This window comes from Coenobita brevimanus, chromosome 57 (genome assembly GCF_032717465.1).
Source record: "Coenobita brevimanus isolate Jiangsu-jjx chromosome 57, ASM3271746v2, whole genome shotgun sequence".
NCBI lineage: Eukaryota > Metazoa > Arthropoda > Malacostraca > Decapoda > Coenobitidae > Coenobita > Coenobita brevimanus.
This window is the reverse complement of record NC_137010.1, coordinates 40,315,774-40,329,372: the sequence shown is the minus strand read 5'-3', so window position 1 is coordinate 40,329,372 and position 13,599 is coordinate 40,315,774.

The window sequence follows — 13,599 nt, the reverse complement described above, 5'->3', positions numbered from 1 at the left end:
CCGCTTATCACTGTTCGCCAGACATTGATATGTAATTGGTTCGTCTGTATTTAAATTGTTTTATTGGTATTCTCTCTCTCTCTCTCTCTCTCTCTCTTGCAGTTGCTCATTCTGCTGCACTATGTTTATGTTTCTTATTACCTTGCCCGAGACGGAGCCCGGCGAAGTGTTGTTTTTGGTCTAGTTTGTTTCTTTTTTTGTTTCTTTGTTGTTAGCAACATTACGGAAAAACGGCTGAATGAAAATAGATGAAACCCTCAGAATATGTGGGCACTGGTCCTAAAAGTAAATGATTAAATTCTGGAGTTAATCGAGTGATCCTGAAAGTTCAAAATCAAGGTCACGGGTTTTCAATGGACTATAAGTTGAAACTGGTTGAAGACAGAAATATTTACTATTATCAGCATACAGAAGCTTCTATATGGGCTTTCTTTGGCACCAAGAACTTTGACCCTGAATAATCTTGAAAGATCAAACTTAAGGTCACGGATATTCAGGGGTCTGTAACACGAAACTGGCTGCAGATAGATACTTACTATTATCAGCATATAGGAGGTCACATATGGGCTTTTATTTGGTACCATGACCTTTTACCTTAAGTGACCTTGAAAGGCGAAACTCAAGGTCAAGGATATTCATGGGGCTATAACTTGAAACTGGTTGAAGACAGAGATATTTACTATTGTCAAGATACAGGAAGTCTCATTTGGGCTTTCATTTGGCACCATGGCCTAAATGGCAGAACCGATTCAGTATTTAACAGCAATAAAATAACTGCTGCCGGACAAGGTTTGCTGTGCCTGGCACCACTTGTTTCTTTGTTTTTTTACATATTTTTCCTCCTCTATATATCTTTACATTTCTTTATCGATTTTCTTTGCATACCTTCATTCACCTGCCCTCATCCTTTTCACCCATCTCCGCGAAATATGATCCACTAAATATCTTAACAGTCTCTTCAGATTTCCATCAGTTATCAGGGTATCCTTTCAATGTTTTTTTTTTTTTCCTATTATGGTCAAATGACATTTTAAAGCAGAGTTTAATGAAGGCTATATCTATGCCCTCATGTTTAAAAATTGTCTCCTACAGCAAAAACAGAAAATACTAGAGGTCTCCCAAGGGGAGAATAACACCAGCCACGAGCCCATACATGACTAGCGCGGCTCGGAATATGACCTTGACCTTGACCTACTTTCACTAATTTCGAACGCGTAGATTTTCATCCCTACTACACACCTGTAAAATATTGTCATGATATCTTGGTAACAGACAGACAGTCCTTGACCTACTTTCATCAATTTCGAACTCGTGGTCGCTTTTTTTTTTTTTTTTTTACCTTACTGCACACCTGTAAATTTTTGTGATGATATCTTGAGCGTATTTTTTTTGTGTTGTGATGTTATCGTGCTAACACACACACACACACACACACACACACACACACAAACTGAAAACAATACCAGCTTCCCTATCGCGGCTGGTAATAAAGTCATCGTAGTGCACAGGTTAAGCACGGGACATGTAACCAGTGAAACATCCGGTCATTAATCTCCAGTAATCCGTTTGTTCACTCCTCACTGTTACCTCTGTTAGTCTGTTTTATTATCCAGACATCCTTCCAGACCCCCATCCTTCCTATTTGTCATCCATGCCTTTCTGTCCAATTTACCCTACATCCATTTATTTATTTAGCCGTGTAATTATTTAGTATCTATGCCATTGTAATCCGTACATACTGACTTGGAGATTTTCGTCTGTTTTCAACTTTTTTCCCGTAACTCATTGGCAGACTTTTGCACTACTAGGGTTCTACTTCCTTCCCAATACATTTTATCGTTGCTGACATCATATCCTACTGCCAATCCCTTGTCACAGCTTTTAATTCAAGTTTGAGAGATGTTAAATTTAGGCCAAGTTAATATGGGCAGAGTATAACCATCAGTATTAACAAGCCATTCATACAGCTAAGTAAGACATCCACCAGACTATCCGTTTAATTATTCAGTCATCCAGCTATCAACACATCCAGTGAGGTACTTGTTATTTACTGCTCATTAAGCTTAACATATCATTTATTATACTCCCTCCAACCATCCATGTAAATGCCGTTCAGTTATCCAGATAAAAAGACTGCCGCTCATTTTGCACCCACCATCACTCTTCCCAACCATCTGTCCATGTGTGTGTGTGTGTGTGTGTGTGTGTGTGTGTGTGTGTAAACCATTCATCCCCTCAGTCACCTAATTATCGGCCTATAATAACCTTCCATTTTCCCACCTTACACTCTAAACAACCATTCACATAAACAACCATTCATATAATTAACCATCCAGCCATCCTACTATCCACATGAGAACTATTCTGCCATCAGCCAATACGAGTATAACCATCCCTCACGTCAACCATCCATTCAACCCTCTCTCCAACTACCCAGCCATCCCTTCACCAGCCATCCAGACTAGTCATCCACTCTACTGATTCGTGCTTCCCTAGGCTCTGTGTTCTGCCCGCGGACGTTCGACGGGTGGTCCTGCTGGAACGACACCCCGGCGGGTCACACAGCGTCTTCACCCTGTCCGTACTTCATCACCGGCTTTGACCCACGCACGTAAGTCACTTAATCGTATTCTAGGTTCCATAGGAGGCTCCTTAACACCTTTCCCGTAGCGATTTCTCATGCATAATGCGCCTTAACATTCTCTTGTATGCTATTTACATTGCTTTAATATCGACACGGTTTGCACCAGTAACACAAAATATTATGTTGATATGCAGTGTGCGGAATAAATAGCTGAGGAATAAGTATTATTACTTCTTCAAGGCCACGTGGAATGCAGACCACGCTCTCCACACCCACTCATGCTTCCGAACGATGTATGTGTCAGGACACTAAGATACCATAACACGCTACATAATAGCTAGTGATATATATGCTGTTAATATGCAATATAGAGGTTTGAGGAAAGTTGTGCCTAAATTCGAGAGAGCTGGAGGAAACAGCAGTGGAGATTCTAGCTAGGGAAATTCGCACACGTCATAAAAAACTCACACCACACACCTGATGGAAGAACACCACACACATACACGTGCCCACACACATGACCCAACCAGTCATATACAGGGAAATTGGAGAGACAGGGCAGAAGGGGATGGGGTGCAATAGGAAACAGGAGAGGCACGGTGGGAAAGGCAGCAGTAGAGGGCACGGCGTTAGCTAGCATAAACCACCCTCACCTTAATACTGCTTGTCAAGATAACTCCCTTCAGAATAAAACTACAGTCAAACCCCAGAATCATCTTTATCTTTCTCCTGCCATCCACGACAAGACCAACTTGAAAATTTTCTCCTCTTACAACCCTATAATCTAACATTTTTGGAAATCCCTCGGCTACGACTACGAGATTTTTGGATAGAAGCTAGTGATATATGTACTTACGGTTGCAGGCAATAATATCAAAAAAAAAAAAAAAAAAAAATGCCAAACAGTTATGACACATTACAATACATTCTGAAAGATATGTTTGGCTCCAAAAATTGCATCGCTGAAATTCGACAATCAGTGTTCACTATCTCATTACTTACCGTTAGAACATGAGTGAGTATTTATGTTCCCGGCAATATCTTTCACCACTCCAAACTGTTTTCCTGGGTATTTATTTATATGAAAATCTGCTTGAATCCACCTTGCTCTCTCTCTCTCTCTCTCTCTCTCTCTCTCTCTCTCTCTCTCTCTCTCTCTCTCTCTCTCTCTCTCTCTCTCTCTCTCTCTCTCCACACTTACCTTTTCCTTCAACTGATTAGCCCCTTTGGCCCGACGAAGTCATTTTAACTATATTCTTGTATCTCTCTACCTCCTAATGATTTTATTCAGCCTGGGACAGACTTTTCCAGCTGGGGATGTTAGTTGCACCTTTCATTAACCTCTTCACTGGCCGGGGCTCTCCTGATCTGCATAAAACTCTCTGGTTCCAGGAAGGACAAATAACAAGAAGCCATCTTTCTGGAGTAAACTAGCTCTTCACGTCATTTGTTTGTTGTTGCTGCTGTTCAACGATTTTATAGAATTATGAGACCTTTTGAGCTGTATGTAACATTAACCTCTTCACTACCACAGCTTTCCCCTGAACCGTGGCTGAAAGTGTTACAGCAAATCTCCATAACCACATCTTCCTTTGCCTAAATAACCTCTTCAGAACGACCACATATTGCATTTTTTAAAATTCTTGTTATATTAAACTATTATCAGACATTTAGATAAACAGCTTTCAACAACATTTTCAGTATGGGAGGTCTTTTCTAAGGCAATGAAACAAAAGCATTCGGGGGCCGAATGCTAATCGCCCTCCGAAAGGTACAAGTTACTAAGGTACAAATTACTTGCAAACCAAATTTCAAGAAAAATCGCAAAACTCTACGGAATTCAGTCACCAGGTTTCACAAAAAGCCAGTCCAGAGAGAGAGAGAGAGAGAGAGAGAGAGAGAGAGTGGCACTCGTTCGTCTATGATGAAATCCTCACCAAAAGTAATAGACTTCTTCACATCCACATAGTTGCTGTTTCCTAACGGTTTAGTGAAAATTTGTCTACAACTATTCGAAATATTTTAGGAACAAATACGCGAGCGTGCACACACACACACACACACACACACACACACACACTGACTAAAACTATATCGCCCCGCCTTGCTAACGACGGACAATAAATATAGTGGTATTGATGTGGCAACAGCAAGACGTAATATGTCATTGGACTGAAGGGGTTAGCTTCTGACGATTTAATTCAGTTAAGAAAAAAATGAAAAGGTCATTAGGACTCATAAAAATTAGTGTTGTTGCCACTTTTGCCAGCAAAGTAGTAGGTTATGCTGCACCCATGTTTGTTGCTTGCAGAAATCTATCGATTCGGCAAGCATGTTGGTCATTTCCATATGTTTGTCTGTGTTTTTGTTTATTTGCTTGTTTCTCTGCTCTCTACAGGTCACAGTTTTGCGGCAATTGTTCTGAAAAAAATGCAGAATATACAGTAGATATCCATAATCTGTGGAAGCCTATTGTTTTTCATCAATATTGGTCAAAGGCCCAGGGCTGGGTGGAAGTTGATGTCACAGGGTTTATTATGAGTATCCAATATTATAGAATAATTATTCAATACTTAAGAACAGGACAATGAATTGTCTTGTGAAAATCAAGCAATGATTGCTTTATTCCGGTTTACTTCGCCGATTCTCTAAGGACGAGAATTTATAAACTTTCTCAACAGTACACAGCAGAGACTAATTACTCACACGTGCTGTTTATTAGTACTGTTGGCCTCTGGAGAAAGTGACTCCACCCCTGACAATCAATAACTAATGCTATTAATGATAAACAAGTTCTTGCTGATGCAGTTAACTCCTAGATGGCACAACGGATTTCAGTTAATACAAAGGGACTGGCCTAAGTACCAGTTATGAATAATACAAAGCATTTATGCAAGCTAGGAGCTGCAACTAGAATAAGCTTATGGAGAAATAAAACACGACTTTACATTACATTAAGCTCAACAAAAAGAACTGTTAAATTTATTGATTACAAAGAAATAAATTTACGTTACATTTCAAAATGAATTCAAAATAAGGAGATCGCACTCACTCACTCACTCAAAAGCTAACTCTTAAACCTAGGAAAAACAAAAAAAAATACTAGTCAGAAAAGTGGACAAACCGGATGACTGGGCGTCGTTGATGAGGAAGGACGCTGCACATGCTGAGGCTCTCACCAATCATGCTAGGTGGGAACAGAACGGTGGCGGGGGGAACTAGGCGTCGTTGCTGATGAAGGACGCTGCCACACACACTACCTGCTTCCACGGCTTCTCGATAAGCAAACAGAAGAGGAGCAATGAACCGTGGCCATTCCTTTGGCTGTTCGTGGCCATGCACTTTAACATCTTCTTGAGAGTCCCATTGAACCTCTCACACAGCCCGTTACACATGGGATGATAAGGCGTAGTTCGCAGGCCTCGGATGGACAACAACCTGAATGCTTCGTTTATCATTGCAAAGGTGAACTGTGAACCCCAGTCACTTAAGACCTCTTTGGGGATACCTATGCGACAGAACAGTTCAATCAATGCCTCAGCAACAGTGACGGCCTCTATATTCTTAAGGGCCACGGCTTCAGGCCACCGTGTGCTGAAATCAACAACAGTGAGGACATACCTTGATCCATCATTTGCCCTAGGAGAGATTGGCCCAACAATGTCAACTGCTACTCTCTCGAACAGTTTAGAGATTACAGGCATTGGTTTCAACGGCGCAGGCTGGACACGTCCCCGGTCAGTGGTATGTTGACACACATCACAGGAACGCACAAGCCTTTTTATTTTCTGTCCCATTCTTGGCTAGAAAAAGTCAGCATGGATGCGGTCAGAGGTTTTCTTTTGGCCCATGTGACCTCCCATGACTGAACAGTGACCTAATTCGAACACTGCCCGGCAATACTTCGCGGGAACGATGAACTGCAGTCAAACCTCGCCCTGGGGTGTTCGTGACTCACGGTACAGCAGTCCTCGCTTGTGAAGGAACCTGGCTTGACCTCCCCGTGAATACTTAATCACTTTACCCTCCAGCTTCTTACGCACTGAGGCAAGTGTCAGGTCAGACTTGTTCTTGGACAACATCTTGACTACGAATCAAATCTTGCAGCGTTGTGACGGTCAACGGGGTGACACGATTCGGAGCCTTGGCCATGGCTCGTGTTACTGCAACAGCCGAAGTCTGAGTAGCAACATCTACGGTGCAACTGTTTTTGACGCCCGGTATGTTGCTGATAATGAGGTCAAACAAGGGTTCTGGCATGGCAACAGCAGCCGTCAAGCCAGAGTAGAAAGGAGATGCCACCTGGATACGTACCTCAGGGAACAATCTCACTGACCCATCAATAAGTCTAACTTGGATCTGCTTACCCGTGTACTCATCAGACCGAACTAAACTTTGCTTGACAGAGCAACCTGAGGAACCATTATCTCTCAGGACATTTACAGAAACACCTCCCACAAACCCTGGCTGAACAAGAAAGGCATTGTTAGTGGTGGAAGGGTCTGAGGAGGTAGCAGCCAGTCATTGGTGAGACTGTGGAACAAACGATGCAGCAAATGTGGTGCCCTGAGAACTTGATACCTGAGGGGTCGTGCTCACCGTCTGAGGAGCTGGAGCATTGACCACCTGTGGAGGCGGGTTCACTGTCGTTGGGGAACTAGTGAACTGTGGGGAAGTACCTGTACTGGTGGAGTTGGCACCACTGTATGCTTGTTGTGGCATAAGGGCTGCATTTGCATCCTGCCTCCAATACATTAAAGTCGATTGTCCTGACTGAGGGATACGTGGTTTGTCCTTGCCCTGCTGCTGCTTGAAATACCGGTACTGCTGCTGGTTAGGGTTCAGCTTATCGTACCACTTCCACTCAGGTTTCTGAGTGTTTTGCCCCTGGTCCTTCTTCTGCGGTTTTGGACCTTGGCCATTATTCTGAAAACGGCCTTGTTGCTGGGGTTCAGTCTGAGACGGTTTCCCAGATTTATCAGGTTTCCTGTTCCAGGCATGCTGCTTGCGAGTTTAATACCCGTATGCAGTGAGGAATGTGTCAGCCTTCTTCACCATTTGGCTGGCATCTCTTACCTGGCAGATCTTAAGCTGAGCCGTAAGTTCAGTAGGCCACGACTTTCCTAGCCGCGTGCGCAGCATAAGGTCAATTATCCCCTCACACATGGAAGGAGTTTCATCTTTCTCCATCCACTCATCTAAGTAAGCAGTAAGCCGGTCAAGAAACTGAATGGCAGTCTCTTTTTCCTGTAAACGCGCCCTCATGAACTGACGCTTGGCGTTGTCAACTGTGAGACCGTACGCTTTGATGAGTGCGGCCTTCATCATCTCATACGTGAGATTGTCTCTACGAATTCTGCGGAGAATATTGAGGGCAGGGCCCTCAAACAGGCTAAGAAACTGAAGCCGCTTAGCTGCATCATCCAGCTGGTAAAGTTGAGCCATGTCTTCAAAATGAGCTATGTATGGCTCGATTCGCTGGCCATCCTTGTATGGGGGAAGCTTGATGTGTGGGGTCGCCATAATATGTGCAGGGATAGCGCTCGTGGAGCTTGGGCCAGCTGCACCAGATGTGTCTGAAGCCAAGGAATCTCGCTTGAGCTTCAACATTTCAAATTCATGTTTTTCGCGTGCTTCTCGCTCGGCACGTTCATGTTCTTGTTGTTCACGCTGGTATTCACGTTCTCTCTCACGTTGTTCTAACTCGTGTTGACTTTCTCTCTTGCATTGTTCCAACTCGTGTTGACGTTCTCTCTTGCGTTGTTCTAACTCAAGTTCGCGTTGTTTTTGCTTGTGTTCACGCTGTTCTTGCTCGTGTTCGCGTTGGATTCTACGCTCTTCACAAGCATCACTCTCGCATTGCTGCTCGTGACTAAGCCGAGAGAGGACATAATCCTTTACTTCAGTTGGGTCTGTAAGCCCCATATCTTCGGCTTCTTGTACATAGATGCTGGTAGACATGATGCTAACTCAATCTAAGTGAACTTGCAACTCAGTACTGACTGCAGTTGCAAAGAAAGATGCCAATAATCAAGAATAAAGAATACAGGCACAGGTTACTGGTGACTAGTTTTATCTAATTAAATGGTAAAGAAAGAAAATTAAACAAACGACTGACTGTGAAAACTATTTCCTAAATTAATAGAACTGAATCAATAATCACCAGTAAGATAGTGCCTATAGACTTTAATAATAAATACCTAAGTATGAGTGAGTGAGTATTATCTCGTGAATACCTTTAGAGCTAGGAGTTAATATCCTGGCGAGATCGCCAATTGTCACAGGGTTTTTTATGAGTATCCAATATTATAGAATAATTATTCAATACTTAAGAACAGGACAATGAATTGTCTTGTGAAAATCAAGCAATGATTACTTTATGCTGGCATACTTTGCCGCTTCTCTATGGACGAGAATTTATAAACTTTCTCAACAGTACACAGCAGAGACTAATTATTCACACGCGCTGTTTATTAGTACTGTTGGCCTCTGGAGAAAGTGACTCCACCCCTGACAATCAATAACTAATGCTATTAATGATAAACAAGTTCTTGCTGATGCAATTAACTCCTAGATGGCACAATGGATTTCAGTTAATACAAAAAGACTGGCCTAAGTACCGGTTATGAATAATACAAAGCATTTATGCAAGCTAGGAGCTGCAACTAGAATAAGCTTATGGAGAAATAAAACACGACTTTACATTACATTAAGCTCAACAAAAAGAACTGTTAAATTTATTGATTACAAAGAAATAAATTTACGTTACATTTCAAAATGAATTCAAAATAAGGAGATCGCACTCACTCACTCACTCAAAAGCTAACTCTTAAACCTAGGAAAAACGAAAAGAAATACTGGTCAGAAAAGTGGACAAACCGGATGACTGGGCGTCGTTGATGAGGAAGGACGCTGCACATGCTGAGGCTCTCACCAATCATGCTAGGTGGGAACAGAACGGCGGCGGGGGGAACTAGGCGTCGTTGCTGATGAAGGACGCTGCCACACACACTCCCTGCTTCCACCGCACACAAATCTCGACTGATTCAAATTGTGGGAGAGAAGCGAGTGTCGTGGCCGCACTTGCTAACGGCCAATGAGTGTGAGCGATACACACCCGCAATTCACTCAGCGAAGGTGCTAACATCGCGTGCATGGACGATCACTTATGAAATAGTGAAAAATGTCCTGAAAAACACTCCCGATCGGGTGAATACGTGGCGGTTAAACTGAGTGATAAGTACTGGGATTCCAATAGAATTCGTGGTTTCCCACAAGAGTTAATGTCACGAGTATATTCAAACACTTAATCACGCCAACTCGTGACAGTTGAAACCCCTCTATGGCCGTGGGTCCAGAAATCATAGGGACCCAGTGGCTGGCCCAAGCACTGTTTTTTTTTTTTTTTTTTTTTTTTCGAAAATCGAGGAGGCTGTGGCTCACTCAGTAGAGAGGTGGCCTGCAGTCCTACCGGACCAAGGTTCAGATCCCTGATAGGGCAGGGAACAGTTTAAGGATTTGACCTTCATAAAATCAGATTTTACTGATCTACCAGAAGACCTGCCGACATGTAAAAATACCCCCGCTAATACCAAAACACCAGTCCTGTGTGAGACAGCCCTACCATGTATTCAATATGAATGGTGGGTGTTAGCGGCGAAGTGGTGACATGCAAAGGTGTATGGCATGTAAGAGGACTACTGTGCCCTGGAAGCAGGCCGTGAAGCCTATACTCAGAGTCGGACACATAAAGAAATAAAAAAGAATGAAATTAAACAGAAACATCTGGCACACCTGGCAATGCAATTTTTAGCTTCCTAAACCCATCCTGTGCTTCGCAATGAAGCACAAAAGATTTCACCAAATGATTGCCTACACGCTAGTGAAAACGAAGCAGAAAAGCAAAAAAAAAAAAAAAAAGAAAAAGAAAAAAGAAAAGGAAAAAAATCATTGCACTTGGAAATGTCCATATTTGCATCCGAAAAAGTTTCAGTGGCGTGTTGGGGGGGGGGGGTTGAAAGTTCCAATCCAATCCATCCTGCAAGTGCTTTGTCTATGGCATTTTCATTTATTTGTTTGTCTGCACTCTACTTTGCGCCAATTGTTCTGAAAAAAAAAAAAAAAAAATCAGAAAGTAGATATCCATAAACCCTGGAGGCCAATTGTTTTCCATCAAAATCGGTCAAAGGCCCTGGGCAGGGTGAGGGGTTGAAAATAAGCCCACAATGGACGCTGGTCCGGAAATCGTCGAGACACAGTGGCCAGCACCGGCACCATTTTTTTTTTCAAATTTCGAAAATCGATTTTTTTCTTACCAAATTGAAGAGAAACATCTGGTTCCCCTGGCAATGCAATGTTTAGCTCTTAAACCCAGCTTGTGCTTCGTAATGGAGAGCAAAATATTTCTCCAAATGACTGCCAACACACCAGTGAAAACTAAGCAGAGGAGTGAAAAACACATCGCACTAAGAAATATCCATATTTTCACAAAAAAAAAAAAAAAAATCATTGCTGCTGAAATAGTTTGAAACGATTAGATATGTGAATTACGAACAAAATCAGAACATAAAATGAGCGGTTTCATAAAAAACAAATAATTATAATGAATTTCATATTTTTTATGGTTATTGTGTTTATGCAAGTATCGAGTTACTTCTGTTGTCTGGGTGGTTTAGTTTGTTTCCAGAGAGAGGCAAAAGATGATACATATCTCTAGATTTTAACCAGATAAAGGTCTTCCTTGTGTACACAGGCTGAACCGCAGCAGCTAAAATTTGATAAGACCCGTGATTAGCACCTTGCACGAGAGGATTAAAATGAAGGGAAGGGAAGGTTTTATATCCACATATTCACCATGAGAACACCTCATATGTTGCTGAAATGCTTGTTTATTCAAATTCCCATCCAATCCATCCAGCAAGCACTCTGCCTGTGGCGGTTTCATCCGTTTGTTTGTCCACAAGATATCTTTAAAAGTTACCTGTGGATTTCAGTGAAACTTTGTGGATATGTGTGTCATGTGCCAAGAAAGAGTTGGTTGAATTATAGTGGTGATTTGATTTTGAGTCCCCGTTCAGGGCTACTTTTTGTGTGTTTGTCCGCAAGATATCTCAAAAAGTTACTTATGGACTTCAGTGACATTTTATAGATATGTTGGTCACGGACTAGACAATAGTAAATTAAATTTTAATGGTGATCCGAGCTGTCTGGTATAGACGTTGGTGGAGGTATGCGCTCTGAGTACATTTAACTTGTTTTATTTTTTCTAGGTGGGGATCCCCATCATCCATTCACTCGACATAGTGATACCTCTCTCTCTCTCTCTCTCTCTCTCTCTCTCTCTCTCTCTCTCTCTCTCTCTCTCTCTCTCTCTCTCTCTCCAAGGGAGTCTACACCGATTGGCAAGATAAAATGGTTTCCTGTTACCCAGAAAGTCATTTACTACTCTACGTGGTAAGCATATAACCCAAAGATACCTGGTGGTCTAGGGGGTTAATGCACTCCAGACGGATGGAGACTACAGGTGTTTAGATATGAAGGATGGTTGGGGTTTCTTGCTCACCTAATGTCACTCAGGGGACAATGAGGCTGGTCACCCATCCTTAAATATCGGGCTGAGTAGCCAAGCCCCTGGGCCCCTAGACTCCTGTTTGTATGGGGCACACTGGGTTGATGATGATGATGATGATGATGATGATGATGATGATGATGATGACTTCATTTTAGTATATGAGAGATTTTCTGAACTGACAGGGATGCATATGACCTTCATTAAACCTTTGCAACGAGGATGTACTCCAGAGCTGAATGCAAAGTTCAGGTGGCAGCAAAACAAAAAAATATAAGGCTTTTTCATAGAAAGTTTAAAATATAGCTTCACTCTCTCATGCTCGAGACAACTCTTTCTTCTATTCCTGCCAACTTCAACTACTTTTATTTTAGCTGAAAGTGGGGATAGAGGCTGAGAGTGGTTTATCTTGAATATTTTCCTAGTCGGAACAACGTTAGTAGTCCACCCACGAAGATGTCAGATAGTTTTATTTAACCGAGAGAGAGTCACAGGAGCCTGAATTTTTTACTATCGCCAGTAACCCTTTAATCGTGAGGACAACCCTAATATAAGTGCCTTTCCGTTAGAGCCAGATGTTTTTATTAAGCTGAGGATAGTCGTAGGAGCCTAAGTGTTAGTATACAGTCACCTGAAAGTCGTAGAAACACATTCCACTCCGAGACACAAGAGATGGTTCCATAGCACCTCTGCTCACAAACCATAAGCAGTAAGATATACCTTTGATGGAATACACTTATAAACACCGGCTTCTCACAGCATGGGCAAAAGGTTCATGTCGTATGACATGTCATTCCTATGGTTTGGAGAGATCACGCTTCAGATTGATACTTCTGGCTGACAAATATAAATGGTATACCATCAGAATCCAAGCATACTGTTAAATATCCCAACTTACCATCCGCAATGAGGCCACCTCACAGTCAGGAATTACCGGTGCCAGAGCCTCCAAGAAACATGACACTGAGTGACGAGTCTGGTGATGAGATAGTAGACCAAGTAGAGGACACTATGGATCCAACGTTTGAAGGAAGCTGTTCTTCAAATGAACCACATTTGCTAAGTCAAGGAGACCTTTGATCTCGTTCGCGATTTAAATTTGTCTAAGAAGCAAGCCAAACTTTGAGGTTCCAGGTTAAAGGGCTGGAATCTTCTCCAGAAAGAAACTAAAGTTTGTTTTTGTCATGATCGCCATGACGTTTTCTCCCTTGAAGATGGTCTGGTGTTTTGCAATGATGTTCGTTTTGTTATGGAGGCACTTGGTCACGAATATAACACAGATGAGTGGCGTTTGTTTATTGACTCATCAAAAGTAAGCTTGAAAGCGGCTCTACTCCACCACGGAAATAAGTTCCCCTCCATTCCTCTGGCTCACGCAGCTAACATGAAGGATTCTGATGATAACATGATTTTTTTTTTTTTTTTGGAAAAAATTAAGTATGGGAAC